Here is a 7,662-nt window from a genome sequence, read left to right as displayed (position 1 = left end):
CAACCGAGTTAGTACATTTCAAACATGAACAAGGTCATTTTAAAATCAACATGAAAAACCAAAATTATAAAAGTATAAAACACAAAAAAATGCTTACCGAAGAGAGAAAATGCATCGTGCTCAACACCCTCCTCCCGCCCTGTGGTGCAACTGATGTCCCTTTCTCCAAAAATGTACTCAATCGGACCGTAATGTTGCAACCACACACAAGTTGACCTGCTGTGAGGAAAAACCGAGTTAGTACATTTCAAACATGAAAAAGGTCATTTTAAAATTAACATGAAAAACCAAAATTCCAAAAGTATAAAACACAAAAAAATGCTTACCGAAGAGAGAAAATATATCGTGCTCAGCACCCTCCTCCCGTCCTGTGGTGCAACTGATTTCCCTTTCTCCAAAAATGTACTCAATGGGACCGTAATGTTGCAACCACACACAAGTTGACCTGCTGTGAGGAACAACCGAGTTAGTACATTTCAAACATGAAAAAGGTCATTTTAAAATCAACATGAAAAACCAAAATTCCAAAAGTATAAAACACAAAAAAATGCTTACCGAAGAGAGAAAATGTATCGTGCTCAGCACCCTCCTCCCGCCCTGAGGTGCAACTGATGTCACTTTCTCCAAAAATGTACTCAATTGGACCGTAACGTTGCAACCACACACAAGTTGACCTGCTGTGAGGAAAAAACGAGTTAGTACATTTCAAACATGAAAAAGGTCATTTTAAAATCAACATGAAAAACCAAAATTCCAAAAGTCTAAAACACAAAGAAATGCTTACCGAAGAGAGAAAATGTATCGTGCTCAGCACCCTCCTCCCGCCCTGTGGTGCAACTGATGTCCCTTTTTCCCAACAATGTACTCAATGGGACCGTAATGTTGCAACCACACACAAGTTGATTTGCTGTGAGGAACAACCGAGTTAGTACATTTCAAACATGAAAAAGGTCATTTTAAAATCAAAATGAAAAACCAAAATTCCAAAAGTCTAAAACACAAAGAAATGCTTACCGAAGAGAGAAAATGTGGCGTGCTCAGCACCCTCCTCCCGTCCTGTGGTGCAACTGATGTCCCTTTCTCCAAAAATGTACTCAATGGGACCGTAATGTTGCAACCACACACAAGTTGACCTGCTGTGAGGAAAAACCGAGTTAGTACATTTCAAACATGAAAAAGGTCATTTTAAAATCAACATGAAAAACCAAAATTCCAAAAGTATAAAACACAAAAAAATGCTTACCGAAGAGAGAAAATGTATCGTGCTCAGCACCCTCCTCCCACCCTGTGGTGCAACTGATGTCCCTTTCTCCACAAATGTACTCAATGGGACCGTAATGTTGCAACCATACACAAGTTGACCTGCTGTGAGGAAAAAACGAGTTAGTACATTTCAAACATGAAAAAGGTCATTTTAAAATCAACATGAAAAACCAAAATTATAAAAGTATAAAACACAAAAAAATGCTTACCTAAGAGAGAAAATGCATCGTGCTCAGCACCCTCCTCCCGCCCTGTGGTGCAACTGATGTCCCTTTCTCCAAAAATGTACTCAATCGGACCGTAATGTTGCAACCACACACAAGTTGACCTGCTGTGAGGAAAAACCGAGTTAGTACATTTCAAACATGAAAAAGGTCATTTTAAAATTAACATGAAGAACCAAAATTCCAAAAGTATAAAACACAAAAAAATGCTTACCGAAGAGAGAAAATATATCGTGCTCAGCACCCTCCTCCCGTCCTGTGGTGCAACTGATGTCCCTTTCTCCAAAAATGTACTCAATGGGACCGTAATGTTGCAACCACACACAAGTTGACCTGCTGTGAGGAACAACCGAGTTAGTACATTTCAAACATGAAAAAGGTCATTTTAGAATCAACATGAAAAACCAAAATTCCAAAAGTATAAAACACAAAAAAATGCTTACCGAAGAGAGAAAATGTATCGTGCTCAGCACCCTCCTCCCGCCCTGAGGTGCAACTGATGTCCCTTTGTCCAAAAGTGTACTCAATGGGACTGTAACGTTGCAACCACACACAAGTTGACCTGCTGTGAGGAAAAAACGAGTTAGTACATTTCAAACAAGAAAAAGGTCATTTTAAAATCAACATGAAAAACCAAATTTCCAAAAGTCGAAAACACAAAGAAATGCTTACCGAAGAGAGAAAATGTATCGTGCTCAGCACCCTCCTCCCGCCCTGTGGTGCAACTGATGTCCCTTTTTCCCAACAATGTACTCAATGGGACCGTAATGTTGCAACCACACACAAGTTGACCTGCTGTGAGGAACAACCGAGTTAGTACATTTCAAACATGAAAAAGGTCATTTTAAAATCAACATGAAAAACCAAAATTCCAAAAGTATAAAACACAAAAAAATGCATACCGAAGAGAGAAAATGTGGCGTGCTCAGCACCCTCCTCCCGTCCTGTGGTGCAACTGATGTCCCTTTCTCCAAAAATGTACTCAATGGGACCGTAATGTTGCAACCACACACAAGTTGACCTGCTGTGAGGAAAAACCGAGTTAGTACATTTCAAACATGAAAAAGGTCATTTTAAAATCAACATGAAAAACCAAAATTCCAAAAGTATAAAACACAAAAAAATGCTTACCGAAGAGAGAACATGTATCGTGCTCAGCACCCTCCTCCCACCCTGTGGTGCAACTGATGTCCCTCTCTCCAAAAATGTACTCAATGGGACCGTAATGTTGCAACCATACACAAGTTGACCTGCTGTGAGGAAAAAACGAGTTAGTACATTTCAAACATGAAAAAGGTCATTTTAAAATCAACAGGAAAAACCAAAATTATAAAAGTATAAAACACAAAAAAATGCTTACCGAAGAGAGAAAATGCATCGTGCTCAACACCCTCCTCCCGCCCTGTGGTGCAACTGATGTCCCTTTCTCCAAAAATGTACTCAATCGGACCGTAATGTTGCGACCACACACAAGTTGACCTGCTGTGAGGAAAAACCGAGTTAGTACATTTCAAACATGAAAAAGGTCATTTTAAAATTAACATGAAAAACCAAAATTCCAAAAGTATAAAACACAAAAAAATGCTTACCGAAGAGAGAAAATATATCGTGCTCAGCACCCTCCTCCCGTCCTGTGGTGCAACTGATGTCCCTTTCTCCAAAAATGTACTCAATGGGACCGTAATGTTGCAACCACACACAAGTTGACCTGCTGTGAGGAACAACCGAGTTAGTACATTTCAAACATGAAAAAGGTCATTTTAAAATCAACATGAAAAACCAAAATTCCAAAAGTATAAAACACAAAAAAATGCTTACCGAAGAGAGAAAATGTATCGTGCTCAGCACCCTCCTCCCGCCCTGAGGTGCAACTGATGTCACTTTCTCCAAAAGTGTACTCAATGGGACCGTAACGTTGCAACCACACACAAGTTGACCTGCTGTGAGGAAAAAACGAGTTAGTACATTTCAAACATGAAAAAGGTCATTTTAAAATCAACATGAAAAACCAAGATTCCAAAAGTCTAAAACACAAAGAAATGCTTACCGAAGAGAGAAAATGTATCGTGCTCAGCACCCTCCTCCCGCCCTGTGGTGCAACTGATGTCCCTTTTTCCCAACAATGTACTCAATGGGACCGTAATGTTGCAACCACACACAAGTTGACCTGCTGTGAGGAACAACCGAGTTAGTACATTTCAAACATGAAAAAGGTCATTTTAAAATCAACATGAAAAACCAAAATTCCAAAAGTATAAAACACAAAATAGTGCTTAGGGAAGAGAGAAAATGTATCGTGCTCAGCACCCTCCTCCCGCCCTGTGGTGCAACTGATGTCCCTTTCTCCAAAAATGTACTCAATGGGACCGTAATGTTGCAACCACACACAAGATGACCTGCTGTGAGGAACAACCGAGTTAGTACATTTCAAACATGAAAAAGGTCATTTTAAAATCAACATGAAAAACCAAAATTCCAAAAGTATAAAACACAAAAAAATGCTTACCGAAGAGAGAAAATGTATCGTGCTCAGCACCCTCCTCCCGCCCTGTGGTGCAACTGATGTCCCTTTCTCCAAAAATGTACTCAATGGGACCATAATGTTGCAACCACGCACAAGTTGACCTCCTGTGAGGAACAACCGAGTTAGTACATTTCAAACATGAAAAAGGTCATTTTAAAATCAACATGAAAAACCAAAATTCCAATAGTATAAAACACAAAAAAATGCTTACCGAAGAGAGAAAATGTATCATGCTCAGCACCCTCCTCCCGCCCTGTGGTGCAACTGATGTCCCTTTCTCCAAAAATGTACTCAATGGGACCGTAATGTTGCAACCACACACAAGTTGACGTGCTGTGAGGAACAACCGAGTTAGTACATTTCAAACATGAAAAAGGTCATTTTAAAATCAACATGAAAAACCACAATTATAAAAATATAAAACACAAAAAAATGCTTCCGGAGAGAGAAAACGTATCGTGCTCAGCACCCTCCTCCCGCCCTGAGGTGCAACTGATGTCCCTTTCTCCAAAAATGTACTCAATGGGACAGTAATGTTGCAACCACACACAAGTTGACCTGCTGTGAGGAACAACCGAGTTAGTACATTTCAAACATGAAAAAGGTCATTTTAAAATCAACATGAAAAAACAAAATTCCAAAAGTATAAAACACAAAAAAATGCTTACCGAAGAGAGAAAATGTATCGTGCTCAGCACCCTCCTCCCGCCCTGTGGTGCAACTGATGTCCCTTTCTCCAAAAATGTACTCAATGGGACCGTAATGTTGCAACCACACACAAGTTGACCTGCTGTGAGGAAAAAACGAGTTAGTACATTTCAAACATGAAAAAGGTCATTTTAAAATCAACATGAAAAACCAAAATTCCAAAAGTATAAAACACAAAAAAATGCTTACCGAAGGGAGAAAATGTATGGTGCTCAGCACCCTCCTCCCGCCCTGTGGTGCAACTGATGTCCCTTTCTCCAAAAATGTACTCAATGGGACCGTAATGTTGCAACCACACACAAGTTGACCTGCTCTGAGAAAAAACGAGTTAGTACATTTCAAACATGAAAAAGGTCATTTTAAAATCAACATGAAAAACCAAAATTCCAAAAGTATAAAACACAAAAAAATGCTTACCGAAGAGAGAAAATGTACCGTGCTCAGAACCTCCTCCCGCCCTGTGGTGCAACTGATGTCCCTTTCTCCAAAAATGTACTCAATGGGACCGTAATGTTGCAACCACACACAAGTTGACCTGCTGTGAGGAACAACCAAGTCAGTACATTTCAAACATGAAAAAGGTCATTTTAAAATCAACATGAAAAACGAAAATTATAAAAGTATAAAACACAAAAAAATGCTTACCGAAGAGAGAAAATGTATCGTGCTCAGCACCCTCCTCCCGCCCTGTGGTGCAACTGATGTCCCTTTCTCCAAAAATGTACTCAATGGGACTGTAATGTTGCAACCACACACAAGTTGACCTGCTGTGAGGAACAACCGAGTTAGTACATTTCAAACATGAAAAAGGTCATTTTTAAATCAACATGAAAAACCAAAATTCCAAAAGTATAAAACACAAAAAAATGCTTACCGAAGAGAGAAAATGTATCGTGCTCAGCACCCTCCTCCCGCCCTGTGGGGCAACTGATGTCCCTTTCTCCAAAAATGTACTCAATGGGACCGTAATGTTGCAACCACACACAAGTTGACCTGCTGTGAGGAAAAAACGAGTTAGTACATTTCAAACATGAAAAAGGTCATTTTAAAATCAACATGAAAAACCAAAATTCCAAAAGTATAAAACACAAAAAAATGCTTACCGAAGAGAGAAAATTTATCGTGCTCAGCACCCTCCTCCCGCCCTGTGGTGCAACTGATGTCCCTTTCTCCAAAAATGTACTCAATGGGACCGTAATGTTGCAACCACACACAATGTCACCTGCTGTGAGGAACAACCGAGTTAGTACATTTCAAACATGAAAAAGGTCATTTTAAAATCAACATGAAAAACCAAAATTCCAAAAGTATAAAACACAAAAAAATGCTTACCGAAGAGAGAAAATGTATCGTGCTCAGCACCCTCCTCCCGCCCTGTGGTGCAACTGATGTCCCTTTCTCCAAAAATGTACTCAATGGGACCGTAATGTTGCAACCACACACAAGTTGACCTGCTGTGAGGAACAACCGAGTTAGTACATTTCAAACATGAAAAAGGTCATTTTAAAATCAACATGAAAAACCAAAATTCCAAAAGTATAAAACACAAAAAAATGCTTACCGAAGAGAGAAAATGTATCGTGCTCAGCACCCTCCTCCCGCCCTGTGGTGCAACTGATGTCCCTTTCTCCAAAAATGTACTCAATGGGACCGTAATGTTGCAACCACACACAAGTTGACCTGCTGTGAGGAACAACCGAGTTAGTACATATCAAACATGAAAAAGGTCATTTTAAAATCAACATGAAAAACCAAAATTCCAAAAGTATAAAACACAAAAAAATGCTTACCGAAGAGAGAAAATGTATCATGCTCAGCACCCTCCTCCCGCCCTGTGGTGCAACTGATGTCCCTTTCTCCAAAAATGTACTCAATGGGACCGTAATGTTGCAACCACACACAAGTTGACCTGCTGTGAGGAATAACCGAGTTAGTACATTTCAAACATGAAAAAGGTCATTTTAAAATCAACATGAAAAACCATAATTATAAAAGTATAAAACACAAAAAAATGTTTACCGAAGAGAGAAAATGTATCGTGCTCAGCACTCTCCTCCCGCCCTGAGGTGCAACAGATGTCCCTTTCTCCAAAAATGTACTCAATGGGATGGTAATGTTGCAACCACACACAAGTTGACCTGCTGTGAGGAACAACCGAGTTAGTACATTTCAAACATGAAAAAGGTCATTTTAAAATCAACATGAAAAACCAAAATTCCAAAAGTATAAAACACAAAAAAATGCTTACCGAAGAGAGAAAATGTATGGTGCTCAGCACCCTCCTCCCGATCTGTGGTGCAACTGATGTCCCTTTCTCCAAAAATGTACTCAATGGGACCATAATGTTGCAACCACACACAAGTTGATCTGCTGTGAGAAAAAACGAGTTAGTACATTTCAAACATGAAAAAGGTCATTTTAAAATCAACATGAAAAACCAAAATTCCAAAAGTATAAAACAAAAAAAAATGCTTACCAAAGAGAGAAAATGTATCGTGCTCAGCACCCTCCTCCCGCCCTGCGGTGCAACTGATGTCCCTTTCTCCAAAAATGTACTCAATGGGACCGTAATGTTGCAACCACACACAAGTTGACCTGCTGTGAGGAACAACCAAGTTAGTACATTTCAAACATGAAAAAGGTCATTTTAAAATCAACATGAAAAACCAAAATTCCAAAAGTATGAAACACAAAAAAATGCTTACCGAAGAGAGAAAATGTATCGTGCTCAGCACCCTCCTCCCGCCCTGTGGTGCAACTGATGTCCCTTTCTCCAAAAATGTACTCAATGGGACCGTATTGTTGCAACCACACACAAGTTGACCTGCTGTGACGAACAACCGAGTTAGTACATTTCAAACATGAAAAAGGTCATTTTAAAATCAACATGAAAAACCAAAATTCCAAAAGTATAAAACACAAAAAAATGTTTACCGAAGAGAG

The sequence above is a fragment of the Schistocerca piceifrons genome, unplaced genomic scaffold, assembly GCF_021461385.2.
Source record: "Schistocerca piceifrons isolate TAMUIC-IGC-003096 unplaced genomic scaffold, iqSchPice1.1 HiC_scaffold_1887, whole genome shotgun sequence".
Lineage (NCBI taxonomy): Eukaryota > Metazoa > Arthropoda > Insecta > Orthoptera > Acrididae > Schistocerca > Schistocerca piceifrons.
This window is presented reverse-complemented; position numbering follows the sequence as displayed.